We start from the raw sequence: 18,905 nt of genomic DNA, 5'->3' as shown, positions 1-18,905 counted from the left end.
TTTTTCAACAGGATAATGACCCAACACACCTCCAGGCTGTGTAAGGGCTATTTTACCAACAAGGAGAGTGATGGAGTGCTACATCAGATGACCTGGCCTCCACAGTCCCCCGACCTCAACCACATTGAGATGGTTTGGGATGAGTCAAACCGGAGAGGGAAGGAAAAGCAGCCAGCAATTGCTCCATTAATGAATGAGTAGATGTTAATGAATGAATGAGTAGATGTTCTACAACTTTTGACCTGTAGTGTACTGTACATCCTGTGACTTAACTGTATAAAAAAATAACCTCCAAATGAAATTGTAAAGACGCACATGGATAGTTCCATAACTGTTTGTGTAAAAGGTATAGGAATGGCCCGGGAGAACAGTTTGCTAAAAGCAAAACACATTAGTAACAGTACAGTACATGTGTCAACTAGGCCTAATTGTCTTGCTTTTATTGATGAAATATTGCTTGCTGATTTTAGCTGACAAACTGTTGCACTAATGTATACTTCAGTGTGTCCATGTGGAAATCCATAAACTGCACATGTCTTTTAAAGTCTGTGTTTTATGAATTATAAAACATAGAATACATAAAACATAGAATACATAACACACATCTCAAGTTGTTCTGCAGTGTGTTGTCATTGTGGTTTACTGTTACTCTCCTATAAAAGTTACTAAACTATGTAACACAAATAGGAGTGCTAAAACCTACTTTGTTCAAGTGAGAGGACCGGTTATGTCAGAATAAACACTCCTTCCCTCCATGCTACCTGGTGCCCATGAGTGGTTAAGGATATGGGAGATGATGGTCCCAGGATTCTGCATGCTTTAGCCGCGCTAACAGCTGAGCCGTCAATCTCCAGGGGGAGAGATGGTGGTGGACGATTTCTGAAGTCAACCACCATCACCACGGTTTTGTATGTGTTGAGTTCCAGGTTACTTGCGACTGCACAAGACCACCAGGCAGGCAACCTCTCCACGGTACATGGACTTATCACCGTCGGTGATGAGACCAACCGGAGGGGTGTCACCTGGAATCTTGAGTACTTTGACAGAAGCATTGTTGGAGGTGTGGTCATTGATATAGAGTGAGTAGAGTAGAGGTGAGAGCACGCATCCTTGCGGCGCTCCTGTGCTGAGGGATAGAGAGTCCGAAAAGTGTTTTCCCAGCTTCACTTGTCGCGTTCTGTTGGTCAGGAAGTCAGTGATCCACTGACTGATGGAGCTGGACACGTTCAACTGGGAGAGTTTGTCTTGTAGCAGTTCTGGGATGATGGTATTGACGCAGAGCTAGTCCACAAACAATACAGTGGCTTGCGAAAGTATTCACCCCCTTGGCATTTTTTTGCCTCACAATCAATTAAAATAAATTTTTTTGGGGGGGGTTGTATCATTTGATTTACACAACATGCCTACCACTTTGAAGATGCAAAATAATTTTGGGGTGTAAAACCAACAAGAAATAAGACAAAAAACTAAACTTGAGAGTGCATAACTATTCACCCCACCCCCAAAGTCAATACTTTGTAGATTAATCTTTTGCAGCAATTACAGCTGCAAGTCTCTTGGGGTATGTCTCTATATGTTTGGCACATCTACTCACTGGGATATTTGCCCATTCTTCAAGGCAAAACTGCTCCAGCTCCGTCAAGTTGGATGGGTTCTGCTGGTGAACAGCAATCTTTAAGTCATACCACAGATTCTCAGTTGGATTGAGGTCTGGGCTTTGACTAGGCCATTCCAAGACATTTAAATGTTTCCCCTTAATCCACTCAAGTGTTGCTTTAACAGTATGCTTAGGGTCATTGTCCTTCTGGAAGGTGAACCTCCGTCCCAGTCTCAAATCTCTGGAAGACAAACAGTTTTCCTCAATAATTTTCCTGTATTTGGCTCCATCCTTCAATTCTGACCAGTTTCCCAGTCCCTGCCGATGGAAAAACATCCCCACAGCATGATGCTGCCAACACCACGCTTCACTGTGGAGATGGTGTTCTCGGGGTGATGGGAGATGTTGGGTTTGCGCCAGACATACCATTTTCCTTGATGGCCAAAAACTCTATTTTAGTCTGATCTGACCAGAGTACCTTCTTCCGTATGTTTGGGGAGTCTCCCACATGCCTTTTGGCAAACACGAAACGTGTTTGCCTATTTTTTTCTTTAAGCAATGGCTTTTTTCTCGCCACTCTTCCATAAATCCCAGCTCTGTGGAGTGTGCGGCTTAAAGTGTTCCTATGGACAGATACTCCAATCTCCGCTGTGGAGCTTTGCAGCTCCTTCAGGGTTATCTTTGGTCTCTTTGTTGCCTCTGATTAATGCCCTCCTTGCCTGGTCTGTGAGTTTTGGTGGGCGGCCCTCTCTTGGCAGGTTTGTTGTGGTGCCATATTCTTGAAATTTTTTAATAATGAATTTAATGGTGCTCTGTGGGATGTTCAATGTTCCCGGATATTTTTTTATAACCCAACCTTGATCTGTACTTCTCCACAACTTTGTCCCTGACCTGTTTGGAGAGCTCCTTGGTCTTCATGGTGCCACTTGCTTGGTGGGGCCCCTTTCTTAGTGGTGTTGCAGACCCTGGGGCCTTTCAGAACAGGTGTATATATACTGAGATCATGTGACAGATCATGTGACAATTAGATGACACACAGGTGGACTTTGTTTAACTAATTATGTGACTGCTGAAGGTAATTGGTTGCACCAGATCTTATTTAGGGGCTTCATAGCAAAGGGGGTGAATACATATGCATGCACAACTTTTCAATTTTTTTTGGTTCTAATATTTTAAAACAAGTAATTATTTTCATTTCACTTCACCAATTTGGATTATTTTGTGTATGTTCATCTCATGAAATCCAAATAAAAACCCATTTAAATTACAGGTTGTAATGCAACAAAATAGGAAAAACGGCAAGGGAATGAATTATTTTGCAAGGCACTGTATGTAAGCGGAATGGAAAGCTGCAACATGGAAAGCTGCAACTTGGAAAGCTGTGAGTCATTGTTGATGTGCTCCGTCCTGCATTTCTACCAATGTCTCTTGAGACATTTTCCTGTGTCAGTGTAGCAAAGCTCAGCAACTTTACCTTTCCTTGACGCCACATTTATAGCATTAAGGGAATCTGATGTTCTTTTGGACTCCAAATGTCTTATTCTGTGGCCTACATACTGTCTTCTGAGGCGCAAAGCATGATATTTTGGGGGGGGAATTTGACACTGTTTTCAAATCCACTCCTGATAAAAAATAAAAAAAAACAGCAGAGATATCAATTAGTTGTATTTTTCCTGCTAAATCAATTGAGGCTGACTCCTGTTTCAGTTGAACAACTCATAAGTTTGATGACGACAGTGATTACTTAAAACACCTGAAGCTGTATGTATGATATCTTGTAGCTCGCAGCAAAGTACACAGTAGCAAGGCTCAATTTCCTTGCATGCTTAACGTTGCATATTATGCAACTGAATATTCAACTGCACCTCAATCTCTCAACATCTTCATAAACAGAAGGGGCCTGCAAGAAGAACAGGCCAACAAAAGCTTTGATGTCTGTGCCTGCAAGGCTTCCAGAAACTGCATTGTAATGTCTGACAGAATGCACAGACTGCTCCAAACAGTGAGCTATGTGATGCTAATGCTAACGGAGGCCCTCATACGGTCTCTTGTTTACATTCTGGTTGTGACTGCATCCCCCAAGAGTGACATTCGTTCTTCTCAGACACACTGGCTTTCAGCTCCATAAATAATATTCCTTTTTACTGGCCTTGAACTCCTGAGATGGCATTAGGGCCTAGACTATCAGACAGTGACAAAAAGCTCTCGAAGCTCATGTGAGATGGAGTTCAATAATTTAGTATAGACTTTTTATTTATTTGGGATTTTCTTTTTTTTTACACGACAGTGAGCACCAGATGTTCTGGATGACTGTGTGATAACGCTTTCGGTAGCCAATGTGAGCAAAACCTTTAAACAGGTCAACATTCACAAAGCCGCGGTGCCAGACTTATTACCAGGACGCATACTCAAAGCATGCGCAGACCAACTGGCAAGTGTCTTCACTGACATTTTCAACCTCTCCCTGACAGAGTCTGTAATACCTACATGTTTCAAGCAGACCACCATAGTTCATGTGCCCAAGGAAGTGAAGGTAACCTGCCTAAATGATTACCGCCCCGTAGCCCTCACGTCAGTAGAGATGAAGTGCTTTGAAGGGGTGGTCATGATTAATATCAACAGCATCCTCCTGGATACCCTAGATCCACTCCAATTCGCATACTGCCCCAACAGATCCACAGATTATGCAATCTTAATCACACTCCACACTGCCCTTTCTCACCTGGACAAAAGGAACACCTATGTGATATTGCTGTTCATTGACTACAGATCAGCATTCAACACCATAGTGTCCACGAAGCTCATCACTAAACTAAGGACCCTAGGACTAAACACCTCCCTCTGCAAGTGGATCCTGGACTTCCTGACGGGCCGCACACAGGTGGTAAGGGTAGGCAACAACACGTCTGCCAAGTTGATCCTCAACACTGGGGCCCCTCAGGGCTGTGTACTTAGTCCCCTCCTGTAATCCCTGTTCACCCATGACTGTGAGGCCGAACACGACTCCAACACTATTATTACGTTTGCTGACGACACAACAGTATTAGGCCTGATCACCGACAATGATGAGACAGCCTTTTTCGAGGAGGTCAGAGAACTGTCAGTGTTGTGCCAGAACAACAACCTCTCCCTCAATGTGAACAAAACAAAGGAACTGATCATGGACTACAGGAAAAGGCAGGCCAAACAGGCCCCCATTCACATTAACGGGGCTGTAGTGGAGCGGGTCGAGAGTTTCAAATTCCTTGGTGTCCACATCACCAAAAAACTATCACGGTCCAAACACACTAAGACAGTCGTGAAGAGGGCACGACAAAACCTTTTCCCCCTCAGGAGACTGAAAAGATTTGTCATGGGTCCCCAGATCCTAAAAAAGTTATTCAGCTCAACCATCGAGAGCATCCTGACCAGTTTAATCACCTCCTAGTACATGTATGGCAACTGCTCGGCATCTGACCGTAAGGCGCTACAGAGGGTAGTGCGTATGGCCCAGTACATCACTGGAGCCAAGCTTCCTGCCATCCAGTACCTATATAATATGCGGTATCAGAGGAAAGCCCATAAAATGATCAGTGGCTCCAGTCACCCAAGTCATGGACTGTTTTCTCTGCTACCGCACGGCAAGCGGTACCGAAGTCTAGGACCAAAAGGTTACTTAACAGCTTCTACCCCCAAGCCATAAGACTGCTGAACAATTAATAAAATGGCCACCGGACTATTTACATTTTTACATTGACACCCCCCCTTCCATTTATTTTGTACACTTCTGCTACTTGCTGTTTATTATCTATTCCTAGTCACTTCAGACCTACCTACATGTACAAATGACCTCAACTAACCTGTACCTCCGCACACTGACTCAGTACCAGTACCCCCTATACATAGCCTCGTTATTGTGTTACTTTTTATAATTTTTTAATTTAGTTTATTTGGTCAATATTTTCTTAACTCTTCTTGAACTACACTGTTGGTTAAGGGATTGTAAGTAAGCATTTCACGGTAAGGTCTACACTTGTTGTATTCGGCGCATGTGACAAATAAAGTTTGATTTGATTATGAGTGACCTGCAGGAGCCGTCTTTAATGGACTATGGAGCGTTGTGCTTTCTACTGTAGCAACAAATCTTTCAACCCAACATCCAATCTCCAACATAGGTTCAGATGAATAACATAGTAGTTCTCTATCTAGTATAATAACCTATCCTCTGGCATAGCTCATAGGTTCTTTGAGCCATGCAAGCCTCTTCAACAATGAGAAGCTCACATAGAGAGAAAATCTGAAATACAATCAAAATTACAATACGGAAAACTGCACTACAATGCAATCCTATATCGAGCAGTCTGGCTGAATCTGTGGAATGAAAACGCACAATCACATTCACACTGAAACGAGGAAGAGAGAGAATGAGTGAAACAATAAGATTTGATGAGCGAAAGAGAACAATGGAGTGAAATATAGATATAGAAAGAAGGGAAACAGGAGGGAGGGAGGTAAGGTATGCAGGGCCAGAAATGGCAAAACGCTGCAAAGCTCCAGGATGGAGGAGACTATGCAGTGGGCCATAGCAGAGAGAGAGTGGCTGAATGGAAAATCTCCATGGCGTTGTGTTAAAAGATGGACCCCATGCAGGCCGTTGGGTGAGGAGAGACTCGCAAGATGATTAGCACACTTGGGGAAAGCCTGTTTGGGGCTGAAATGTAGATGGAGCTAGCTAGAAAATAACAGTATTTTCCTCCCAACCCTCTCTAACATACTTCAGCCCTAACAGAGGCAAGCCTGTGTATTTTCAATGAGTAATCCTTTTCAATTGACCAGCACTTGTGTTGGGCTATGCTCTTTATTGGCTGTTGGCTCTATAGTGGGTGGACTGAAAATATATTTAGATAGTATCCTCATCGACAGAGTCCAGCTAGAATGGAAACAGCTAACAATGGAAACACTTAACATTATGGTCAATTGACAGACACTTTAATTCATAGCGACTTGCAGAACAGATTCAGTATTTCGCCCAGGTGGGAATCAATCCCACAACTCTGGTGTTGCAAGCACCACAGTCCAGCCAACTGAGCCCCCTGAACCACCAACCTTCTCCCCACCCATATGAATGCCTCAATCTGGGCAACCTCTCTCCTCTGAGCCTTCTCCACTGGGGGACAGAGTCAGTGAAGAGTGAAGATCTCAAGCCCAATTCTAGTGCATCGCCATGACAGTCTTAGTCTGGCTGCTCACCCTTTACCCCAACCATTACAGACGCCATCCTTCCCCTCATCCATCTATCCCTTCCTCCCCCTGTCTATCCCTCTCTTTGGGGGATGAGACTGGGGCCAGACGTATCCAGACGGAGCCAGCAGCTGTGTGTCCATCCACCTGTGCCAAACCCCACCAGTCTGCAGGCTGAAACCTCTGCAGGCTACCTTTCAATGGCGTAAGGAGACGCTACCAAAAACTAGACCCAGTCATTAAAAGGCTTGTGTCAGAAAGCCTCTGCTCTATTTCACTCTACCTGTCATACACATTTCTGCTGGCTCATAACTTTCCGGGCAACAGTGCAAGTGAGCTCATTTTTACAGTGAGACTGTCAAAAAGTCTCCCCTTTTTATATTTTCAGTGAGAGACTTTTGCTATTCTGTCTTTTCCCTTCATTTCAAATGCAACATGGTGAAACATAAGAGATGTGGTTATGTTGGGGTGGGAAATATAAAGAGCACGAAGCTGCCAAGTGCAATACGAAAAGAGGAGATCAATGGCCATATCACTGTCAGATATTCAAAACAGTTTAGCAGTAATGAGGGCATGGCGTTCCACGACTATGCTGTCGTATAATAACATTTGCTGTGGAGGAAATAACAAGGTAACACATAGCTGGTTGTTAGATGCAGGATAATTTCCAGAGGAGAATATACTCTACTTTAGTTCTAAAGGCTGGTTTCCATGACAGGTTAAACACATAGGCTTGGAATAAAACACATTTTCCAACGGCTTAGGCTTAATATGGGTCAGGGAAACTTTTACAAATCTCCATTCCGCACAACGACAGTGTATGGAACCAACACTATCTAATTTGTGGTTGGAAATCAATTTAAAAAATAAAATAAAATGTGCCTGTTTGTTTCATTCTCAGAGAGAGAGAGAGAGAGAGAGAGAGAGAGAAGTCGCTAGACACTGTTGGAAAGCTCTTGGATGACTTAGTATCCAGTGAACTGACAGGGTAAATCTCTGAGCTCTCCTACCATTAACATATCATCTCAACCATTAAGGATATCCTGACACTAACTCTGCCCTTCTCTTTCTGTGATTTCAGACTGACTCTTCAACGGTCCCTCATCTTCTCTAGCCAGAAAGGAAACATGTTGTCCGCCCATGTTTTGATATGGTAAGTTGCCTGGTTACGTCAGTGTTATGCAGGGGTAGATTCGTCCAGAGGGCTAAAACGGCACAATATTCACGCTATGATTGCTTATTACATATTTTGATAGTCACGTTTGCCCTGATTATTCATCCTTGGCGTCATAGCCCCACAAAAAAATCAAAGTTCATCATAGACTGTACACAATTGGCCACAGCCACTAAATACATTATTACAGAAAAATATATATATTTTCCTCTTGGCAGCACCGATTAAGGGGGAAGATGTGCGATATAGTCAGAGTTGATTAAAAGCAACTTCAATCTGCTATTTTTTGCCTCTTCACCCTTGTTGTCACTGCTTGTTACAAGAAAAGGAAAAAGCAGTGGGTGGCTTTTCAAAGGTGTGTGTGTGTGTGTGTGTGTGTGTCTGTGTGTGTGTATGTCTTCACACAGGTTTCAAATACTAATATATGCATGCTAACAGTGGAAGCAAATTAAAAAATGACATAGCCTTGACATCCATATGTCAAATCAAATCAAAGTTTATTTGTCACGTGCGCCGAATACAACAGGTATTACAGTAAAATGCTTACTTACAGGCTCTAACCAATAGTGCAAAAAAAGGTATTAATTGAACAATAGGTAAGTAAAGAAATAAAACAACAGTAAAAGGACAGGCTATATACAGTAGCGAGGCTATAAAAGTAGCGAGGCTACATACAGACCCCGGTTAGTCAGGCTGATTGAGGTAGTATGTACATGTAGATATGGTTAAAGTGACTATGCATATATGATGAACAGAGAGTAGCAGTAGCGTAAAAGAGGGGTTGGTGGGTAGTGGGTGGCGGGACATAATGCAGATAGCCCGGTTAGCCAACGTGCGGGAGCACTGGTTGGTCGGCCCAATTGGGGTAGTATGTACATAAATGTATAGTTAAAGTGGCTATGCATATATGATAAACAGAGAGTAGCAGCAGCGTAAAAAGAGGGGTCGGGGGGGGGGGGGGGGCACACACTGCAAATAGTCCGGGTAGCATTAAGAAGAGATCAGATGAAAACAAATTAAACTTGGGCTTTAAGAGACTAAAATGCAACGCAGAGCCTGAAATGCAATGCATCTCTTTCAACCCATCAAGCGCTATCTATCCGGTGACGCAGATGCATAGACCCAAAGGCATGTATGCTATTGTATGTTTGTTACCATATACAGCCGTTGGCAATTTCCATTTTCATGTTTCTAAAAAAGAGGTCATCAACAGAAAGGTTTAATATGTTAATCACATGATTATCATTGACATTTTTGATCATTACTAAGCTTTCCATGTCAATTGTTCTTTTATGTAAGTATAAATGGTTTGATTACAGCAATACCAGGTTACGTCAATAACACATATAACAAATAATGTCAGATATGATCAGTGTTTCCAGGGAAAATAGCACACATGATGTAACTCAGTGGATTTGTCTTTCTACTGCAGTAGTCTTAAGACTGAGGCAGTATAATTCATTGATTGAGGGCTTAAGCATCAGGACAGGGGTGACTCTAGGTGAATAGGGCCCTAGGGCACTGATCCAGGATCATTCAACTCAAACCCAATACAAATTCTCCCTTTGTGTGCTACAGCTGACTAGAGGCCTTTGCCAATCATGGCACCGGATCCCACCCATTCTATGTTCCCACATTGTACTGGGAATGGTAGGACATTGTTCATTGGGACAGAGACACTGGCACAGCACACAGCCAATTACTCATGTACTGAGAGTTTATACCTGTTTTTCTCTGTTTATATTGGTGTCAGAGAGTAAGAAAGTCACTGATTCTACAATAATAATAATGTGTTTTCTTTCCATTGATGACTGCAGTATGCAGGGGTGTTTTTACAATAGGTAAAAGCAATGTCAGCACAATAACTGTTCGTCGGCAGCTTCATGAAATGGGTTTCGATGGCCGAGCAGCCGCACACAAGCCTAAGATCACCCTGTTCAATGTCAAGCGTCGACTGGAGTGGTGTAAAGCTTGCTGCCATTGGACTCTGGAGCAGTGGAAACACGTTCCCTGGAGTGATGAATCACGCTTCACCATCTGGCAGTCCGACGGACGAATCTAGATTTGGAGGATGCCAGGAGAACGCTACCTGTCCCAATGCATAATGGCAACTGTAAAGTTTGGTGGAGGAGGAATAGTGGTCTGGTGCTGTTTTTCATGGTTCAGGCTTGGCATGGCAAATCTTAATGCTACAGCATACAATGACATTCTAGATGATTCTGTGTTTCCAACTTCGAGGCAAGGCCCTTTCCTGTTTCAGCATGACAATGCCCATGTGCACAAAACGAGGCCCGTAAAGAAATGGTTTGTCGAGATTGATGTGGAAGAACTTGACTGGCCTTCACAGAGCACTGACCTCAACCCCATCGAACACCTGCGAGCCAGGCCTAATCGCCTAACATCAGTACCCAACCTCACTATTGCTCTTGGGTGAATAGAAGTACGTCCCTGTAGCAATGTTCCAACATCTAGTGGAAAGCCTTCCCAGAAGAGTGAAGGCTGTTATAGCAGCAAAGGGGGGCCCAACCTCATATTAATTGCCATTGATTTTGGAATGAGATGTTTGACGAATAGGTGTCCATGTACTTTTGGTAATGTAGTGTACATTGGGCTTATCGGGGTTCCTACATTGGGTTTATCTCTGTTTTCTGGCCTAACCAGCTAGTTCAATAGAGACAAATTGCATTGGGACTGAATTCCACATGGGAAGATCATTTGAAAGGTGATTGTTAAATTCAAAGGGCAGCACATTTATCCCCCTTTGGTTCCTTTCATTAGGAAATGGTATTTGCATTAGGTGTAGACTCCAAAGCAATGAACAAATGATAGGGAGCAATTTTTGCTTCTTTAACCCACTATGGGCTAAACGTTAAATGCAGGGTGCAGTAAGAGGAATAGGTTGTAAATTGAGCTGTCTGGGGTCAACGAGTATGTGACAAATTCTTAGTGACAGTCGGAACATTTGAACATTGTAGAAACAAAACTATAACATAAGCATGCACAAGCATAAAAAAGCCCCCTTTTGTTACAAAAACATCCCATTATGAATTCAGCATACATCAGGCTGTAATTTAAATCGAAAGCTGAGAATAAAAAGGGAAAAACGATAGTTAAAGGCAATTAATTCAACCTGGAATACCTGGAGCACTGTTTAATTGTATTTCTATACTTCTTCTAAAAAGGAAAAAGAACTCTGCAAAGAGAGTTTGCCCCGAAACTGAAGGCCCCGCATCACTGTTACAGGCTCAATGCCATAAATAGGTCGATAGCAGTAAAAATGACACACATGCACCTACAGTAATCCCTGTATTTTACATCCATACAAATGCTGGGTTTATGAATTTCCTGTTTTGTAGCCAGATAAAGTTTACTTTCTGAAATACAAATAGATGTCCCCTGTAAAAGATTAATAAGGCTGTCACTGACTAAAATTGGAGCATGGGTCCCCTTTGATGAAGGCAATGGCAGAATTCAAATGTGAGAGGAAAACCCAATGTTCTCTCTGATAACATCCTACAACAACAATCAACTTTGATGTTGGAATTATAACAGTGTCTGGTTTGTTTTGGGGGAACATCTATACCAAGACAACCACAATGCTCCATGATGGACTAAAATGACCTTAATTTGATCACTGTTGTTGCTGCGTAATGTCCTGCACAGCAAGAAATGCAAACTTGTAGACTGTTCAATGTTTAAAAAGGCTTATAAAGTTTATAATTTCCACTTTAACACTTCAGACTTGATTTTTCCGTAATAAAAAATGGCTCTACTCCTACAAAAAATGTCCATTAATTAAAATCCACAAAATAATTCACATTTCCTGCTGCTGTGGAATTATTTTCCTGCTGTAGCAAACTGGCTCAAATTAAGATCCTACATCTGAATATGTCATTGAATGTATACTATACCTTAAGAGTATGCATATCCTAAACCCTAATAAAGATATTTACCTGCCACGGGAAGCTGATAATCACATCTCCCTTCATCAGCTGTTGTTATTTTTAGAGCGTTCCCTTATCTTTTTTTTCTCCTGTGAGGGAATGTAGTGACGCGACAGCAGCACAGTTGGTAATCAGCAGCCGTACTACTGTTTTATACCCAGCCTAAGCCTTTGAGGAGACCATTGAACATAGGCAGTGATCTCTAAAGGACGGGCGGCTCTACCGCGGCTCAGCCGCAACATTACGGCGAATGCTGCAGGGAAATCTCCCCCATAATGCCCCGCATGAGCATCCTCCTCCTGTGGAGATGGAAGCCTTAAAGCCATGGTAGAAAAAAGCTTCTTACTACCTTAGAAGACGCTGAAACCTATTCAGACGTTGTATCTGGGCTCCCTATATCAAATTAGCACCTCATGTTCATCTTCCATCAGATAAAAGCAGCATATAACCAGGGGTACTCCATTGTCATACTTGAGTAAAGTTAAGATACCTTAATAGAAAATGACTCAAGTAAAATTGAAAGTCAGACAGTAAAATACTACTTGAGTAAAAGTGTAAAAGTATTTGGTTTTAAATATATTTAAGTATCAAAAGTACAAGTAAAAGTATAAACCATTTAAAATTCCTCATATTAAGCAAGCCAGAGGGCACAATTATCTTAATTATTTTATTGACCGATAGCCAGGGGCACACTCCAACACTCAGACATAATTTACAGACAAATAATTTTTATTTAGTGAGTCTGCGAGATCAGGCAGTAGGGATGACCAGGGATGTTCTCTTAAAAGTGTGAATTGGACCATTTTCCTGTCAAAATGTTACTGGTTCTTTTGGGTGTCAGAGAAAATGTATGGGAGTAGAAAGTACATACTTTTTTTTAGGAATGTAGTGAAGTAAAAGTAAAAGTTGACAAAGTTATGAATAGTAAAGTACAGTCCAGATGATAACCCAAAAAATGAATAAAGTAGTATTCAAGTTTTTTAAACTTTATTTAACTAGGCAAGTCAGTTAAGAACAAATTCTTATTTTCAATGACGGCCTAGGAACAGTGGGTTAACTGCCTTGTTCAGGGGCAGAATGACAGATTTTTACCTTTTTAGCTCGGGAATTCAATCTTGCAACATTTCAGTTACTAGTCCAACGCTCTACCCACTAGGCTACCTGCCACTTTAAGTACTACACCACTGCATATAACAGATTATGCACAACACAGTAGTATTTTGAACAACAATAATCAATGGGGTAATATTATGTTAGTCAGCCAGCTTTGCTTATTAATAGAACATGGCAATCATATTTGCGGCTCTGTAATGCATATAGTAATTTCTATTACATTATACCTGAGTATATAGGTATAGGTCCCGTGTGGCTCAGTTGGTAGAGCATGGCGCTTGCAACGCCAGGGTTGTGGGTTCATTCCCCACGGGGGGACCAGGATGAATATGTATGAACTTTCCAATTTGTAAGTCGCTCTGGATAAGAGCGTCTGCTAAATGACTTAAATGTAAAAATGTAATGTATATTTACAGTTGAAGTCGGAAGTTTACATACGCCTTACCCAAATACATGTAAACTCAGTTTTTCACAATTCCTGACATTTAATCCTCGTAAAAATTCCCTGTTTTAGGTTAGTTAGGATCACCACTTTATTTTAAGAATGTGAAATCTCAGGATAATAGTAGAGAGAACAATTTATTTCAGCTTTAATTTCTTTCATCACATTCCCAGTGGGTCAGACGTTTACATACACTCAATTATTATTTGGTAGCATTGCCTTTAAATTGTTTATCTTTGGTCAAACGTTTCGGGTAGCCTTCTACAAGATTCCCACTTGTTGTCCATAAGCCATTTTGCTACAACTTTGGAAGTATGCTTGGGGTCATTGTCCATTTGGAAGACTCATTTGCGAGCAAGTTTTAACTTCCTGACTGATGTCTTGAGATGTTGCTTCAATATATCCACATAATTTTCCTCCCTCATGATGTCATCTATTTTGTGAAGTGCACCAGTCCCTCCTGCAGCAAAGCACCCCCACAACATGATGCTGCCACCCCCGTGCTTCACAGTTGGGATGGTGTTCTTCGGCTTGCAAGCCTCCACCTTTATCCTCCAAACATAACGATGGTCATTATGGCTAAACAGTTCTATTTTTGTTTCATCAGACCAGAGGACATTTTTCCAAAAAGTATGATCTTTGTCCCCATGTGCAGTTGTAAACCGTAGTCTGGATTTTTTTATGGCGGTTTTGGAGCAGGGGCTTCTTCCTTGCTGAGCGGCCTTTCAGGTTATGTCGATATAGGACTCCTTTTATTGTGGATGTAGATACTTTTGTACCTGTTTCCTCCAGCATCTTCACAAGGTCCTTTGCTGTTGTTCTGGGATTGATTTGCACTTCTCACACCAAAGTACGTTCATCTCTAGGAGACAGAACGTGTCTCCTTCCTGAGCGGTATGACTGCTGCGTGGTCCCATGGTGTTTATACTTGCGTACTATTGTTTGTACAGATGAACGTGGTACCTTCCGGCGTTTGGAAATTGCTCCCATTTATGAACCAGACTTGTGGAGGTCTACAAAAAAAAAATCTGAGGTCTTTGCTGATTTCTTTTGATTTTCCCATGATGTCAAGCAAAGAGGCACTGAGTTTGAAGGCCTTGAAATACATCCACAGGTACATCTCCAATTGACTCAAATGATGTCAATTAGCCTATCAGAAGCTTCTAAAGCTATGACATCATTTTGGGGAATTTTCCAAGCTGTTTAAAGGCACAGTGAATGTAATGTGTATGTAAGTGTATGTACATTTCTGACCCACTGGAATTGTGATACAGTGAATTATATGTGAAATAATCTGTCTGTAAACAATTGCTGGAAAAATGACTTGTGTCATGCACAAAGTAGATGTCCTAACCGACTTGCCAAAACTACAGTTTGTTAAAGCAAGAAATTTGTGGAGTGGTTGAAAAATGAGTTTTAATGACTCCAACCTAAGTGTATGCTAACTTCCGACTTCAAAAGTACATGCAATATGACAGTCGGAGGAAATGAAAATCTCCTGCCATCACAAGAAAGAGAAAAAATAATCCCACTTTTTTGTTACGAGACAATCCTACTAAATCCACCGCTTGTGGATTGTTTGCTTTGGGCTTATCGGGATTACTACATTGGGCTTATATGGCTACCTACATTGGGGTTATCGGGCTACCTACATTGGGCTTATCGGGCTACCTACACTATATATACAAAAGTATGTAACACTACCTGTCCCAATGCATAGTGCCAATTTTAAAGTTTGGTGGAGGGTGAATAGTGATCTAGGGCTGTTTTTCGTGGTTCAGGCTAGGTCCCTTAGCTCCAGTGAAGGGAGATCTTAACACTACAGCATGCAATGACATTCTAGACAATTCTGTGTTTCAAACATCGTGGCAAGGCACTTTCCTGTTTCAGCATGACAATGCCCATGTGCCCAAAACAAGGCCCATATTGAAATGGTTTGTCGAGATCGGTGTGGAAGAACTTGACTGGCCTTCACAGAGCACTAACCTAAACCCCATCGAACACCTGCGAGCGAGGCTTAATAGCCCAACATCAGTGCCCTCTTGTGAGTGAAAAGAAGTACGTCCCTGTAGCAATGTTCCAACATCTAGTGGAAAGCCTTCCCAGAAGAGTGAAGGCTGTTATAGCAGCAAAGGGGGGCCCAAACTCATATTGATGCCCATGATTTTGGAATGAGATGTTTGACAAATAGGTGTCCATGTACTTTTGGTAATGTAGTGTACATTGGGCTTATCGGGGTTCCTACATTGGGTTTATCTCTGTTTTCTTGGCACTAACAGCTAGTTCAATGGAGACAAAATGCATTGGACTGAATTCCACATGGGAAGATAATTTGAAAGGTGATTGTTAAATTCAAAGGGCAGCACTTTTGTCCCCCTTTGGTTCCTTTCATTACCATACCCCTGTCTGCACATTATGCCCAGAATCTATTCTACCACCGCCATAAATCTGCTCCTTTTATTCCTTGTCCCAACGATCTAGGCGACAGCAGTTTTGATAGCCTTTAGCCGCACCCTCATCCTACTACTCCTCTGTTCCTCGGGTGATGTGGAGGTAAACCCAGGCCCTGCATGTCCCCAGGCACCCTCATTTGTTGACTTCTGTGATCGAAAAGCCTTGGCCTCATGCATGTCAACATCAGAAGCCTCCTCCCTAAGTTTGTCTTACTCACCGCTTTGCACACTCTGCCAACCCTGATGTCCTTGCCCTGTCTGAATCCTGGCTTAGGAAGGCCACCAAAAATTCTGAGATTTCCATACCCAACTATAACACTTTCCGTCAAGATAGAACTGCCAAAGGGGGAGGATTGCAATCTACTGCAGAGATAGCCTGCAAAGTTCTGTCATACTTTCCAGGTCTATGCCCAAACAGTTCGAACTTCTAATTTTAAAAATAATCTCTCCAGAAATAAGTCTCTCACTGTTGCCGCCTGCTACCGACCCCCTCACTCCCAGCTGTGCCCTGGACACCATCTTTGAATTGATCGCTCCCCATCTAGCTTCAGAGTTTGTTCTGTTAGGACCTAAACTGGGATATGCCTAACACCCCGGCAGTCCTACAATCTAAGCTAGATGCCCTCAATCTCACACAAATCATCAAGGAACCCACCAAGTACAACCCTAAATCCGTAAACATGGGCACCCTAATAGACATTATCCTGACCAACTTGCCCTCCAAATACACCTCTGCTGTCTTCAATCAAGATCTCAGCGATCACTGCCTCATTGCCTGTATCCGCTACGGTCCGCGGTCAAACGACCACCCCTCATCACTGTCAAACGCTCCCTAAACACTCTGCGAGCAGGCCTTTCTAATCGACCTGGCCCGGGTACCCTGGAAGGATATTGACCTCATCCCGTCAGTTGAGGATGCCTGGTCATCTTTAAAAGTTACTTCCTCACCATATTAGACAAGCATGCTACGTTCAAAAAATGCAGAACTAAGAACAGATATAGCCCTTGGTTCACTCCAGACCTGACTGCCCTCGACCAGCACAAAAACATCCTGTGCGCAACTGCAATAGCATCGAAGAGCCCCCGCGATATGCAACTGTTCAGGGAAGTCAGGAACCAATACACGCAGTCAGTCAGGAAAGCAAAGGCCAACTTTTTCAAGCAGAAATTTGCATCCTGAGCTCTAACTCCAAAAAGTTCTGGGATACTGTAAAGTCCATGGAGAACAAGAGCACCTCCTCCCAGCTGCCCACTGCACTGAGGCTAGGTAACACGGTCACCACCGATAAATCGCTGATAATCGAAAACTTCAACAAGCATTTCTCAACGGCTGGCCATGCCTTCCTCCTGGAGACTCCAACCTTGGCCAACAGCCCCGCCCCCCCCCCCCCCCCCCCCCCCGCCCCCCCCCCCCCCCCCCCCGCTGCTACTCGCCCAAGCCTCCCCAGCTTCTCCTTTACCCAATCCAGATAGCAGATGTTCTGAAAGAGCTGGAAAACCGGACCCATACAAATCAGCTGGGCTTGACAATCTGGACCCCCTATTTCTGAAACTGTCCGCCGCCATTGTCGCACCCCCATTACCAGCCTGTTCAACCTCTCCTTCTTATCATCTGAGATCCCCAAGGATTGGAAAGCTGCCGCGGTCATCCCCCTCTTCAAAGGGGAGACACCCTGGACCCAAACTGTTACAGACCTATATCCATCCTGCCCTGCCTATCTAAGGTCTTCGAAAGCCAAGTCAACAAACAGATCACTGACCATCTCGAATCCCACTGTACCTTCTCCGCTGTGCAATCCGGTTTCCGAGCCGGTCACGGGTGCACCTCAGCCACGCTCAAGGTACTAAACGATATCATAACCGGCATCGATAAAAGACAGTACTGTGCAGCCGTCTTCATCGACCTGGCCAAGGCTTTCGACTCTGTCAATCACCATATTCTTTTTTGGCAGACTCAGTAGCCTCGGTTTTCTAATGACTGCCTTGCCTGGTTCACCAACTACTTTGCAGACAGAGTTCAGTGTGTCAAATCGGAGGGCATGTTGCCGGTCCTCTGGCAGTCTCTATGGGGTACCACAGGGTTCAATTCTCGGGCCGACTCTTTTCTCTGTATATATCAATGATGTTGCTCTTGCTGCGGGCGATTCCCTGATCCACCTCTACGCAGACGACACCATTCTGTATACTTCTGGCCCTTCCTTGGACACTGTGACTACTAACCTCCAAACGAGCTTCAATGCCATACAACACTTCTTCCGTGTAACTGCTCTTAAACGCTAGTAAAACAACAATGCATGCTTTTCAACCGTTCGCTGCCTGCACCCGCACGCCCGACTAGCATCACCACCCTGGACGGTCCGACCTAGAATATGTGGACATCTATAAGTACCTAGGTGTCTGGCTAGACTGCAAACTCTCCTTCCAGACTCATATCAAACATCTCCAATCCAAAATCAAATCTAGAGTCGGCTTTCTATTTCGCAACAAAGCCTCCTTCACTCACGCCGCCAAACTTACCCTAGTAAAACTGACTATCCTACCGATCCTCGACTTCGGCGATGTCATCTACAAAATAGCTTCCAATACTCTACTCAGCAAACTGGATGCAGTTTATCACAGTGCCATCCGTTTTGTTACTAAAGCACCTTATACGACCCACCACTGCGACCTGTATGCCCTAGTCGGCTGGCCCTCGCTACATGTTCGTCGTCAGACCCACTGGCTACAGGTCATCTACAAGGTATGCTAGGTAAAGTGCCGCCTTATCTCAGTTCACTGGTCACGATGGCTACACCCACCCGGTAGCACGCGCTCCAGCAGGTGTATCTCACTGATCATCCCTAAAGGCCAAAACCTCATTTGGACGCCTTTCCTTCCAGTTCTCTGCTGCCTGCGACTGGAACGAATTGCAAAAATCTCTGAAGTTGGAGACTTTTATCTCCCTCAACAACTTTAAAMATCT

The 18,905-nt window shown here is 43.3% G+C and overlaps 1 protein-coding gene across 1 annotated transcript in view; it reads left to right on the top strand.

The window, feature by feature from the left end:
- The window catches only part of LOC111965822 (leucine-rich repeat and immunoglobulin-like domain-containing nogo receptor-interacting protein 2), a 330,141-nt gene that overhangs the window by 58,576 nt on the left and 252,660 nt on the right, over positions 1-18,905 (top strand). The window contains exon 2 of the mRNA XM_023990155.2: positions 7,899-7,970. The gene's annotated coding sequence lies outside the window, so the exon portion shown is untranslated. The remainder of the gene's footprint in view (positions 1-7,898; positions 7,971-18,905) is intronic.

The sequence above is a fragment of the Salvelinus sp. IW2-2015 genome, linkage group LG6.2, assembly GCF_002910315.2.
Source record: "Salvelinus sp. IW2-2015 linkage group LG6.2, ASM291031v2, whole genome shotgun sequence".
Classification (NCBI taxonomy): Eukaryota; Metazoa; Chordata; class Actinopteri; order Salmoniformes; family Salmonidae; genus Salvelinus; species Salvelinus sp. IW2-2015.
The sequence above is the reverse complement of the archived record's forward strand: the minus strand, read 5'-3'. Positions and strand labels throughout refer to the sequence as shown.